Source organism: Orycteropus afer, unplaced genomic scaffold (genome assembly GCF_000298275.1).
Source record: "Orycteropus afer afer isolate SDZICR_OR568_19922 unplaced genomic scaffold, OryAfe1.0 scaffold00575, whole genome shotgun sequence".
Lineage (NCBI taxonomy): Eukaryota > Metazoa > Chordata > Mammalia > Tubulidentata > Orycteropodidae > Orycteropus > Orycteropus afer.
Window position 1 is genome coordinate 1,436,726 of NW_006922162.1, and position 467 is coordinate 1,437,192.

The following is a 467-nucleotide window of genomic DNA, read 5'->3' on the forward strand; positions in this document are numbered from 1 at the left end:
TAATATTTTGACTATGCTTTCCATTATTGAGGCCATACTCATCTTGTCTTTGGTGATTAAGTGTCAATACTTGGCCCCTACAATTAATATCAAACTATCTCAATTTCATGTAAGTTTCCCTGTACAGAGGCAGCATTTACCACTTTAAAACTAACCTACAGAGAATAGCAGCTATAGAGCTCTTCAATGAAGCTGTGGATACTTGCACAAATTTTATTACTCGTAATTGTGGTGAAAGTTGTATTCTCTGAACATTTTTGGTGTGGTTGTGCATGTGTATATGATAAATACTTTACAATACTCAAATTTCCCTCAGCTGATGAAACATTATTCTGCTGTATTAGATGACCATTCTGGCACTTCAACTTTATTTGGTACAGGTCAACTTTTGGTCTATGCTTCAGTCAACCAATCGAACAAATTTTTAGAGCACTTTCTAACCACATAGATAAAACGTTGACGGTAAA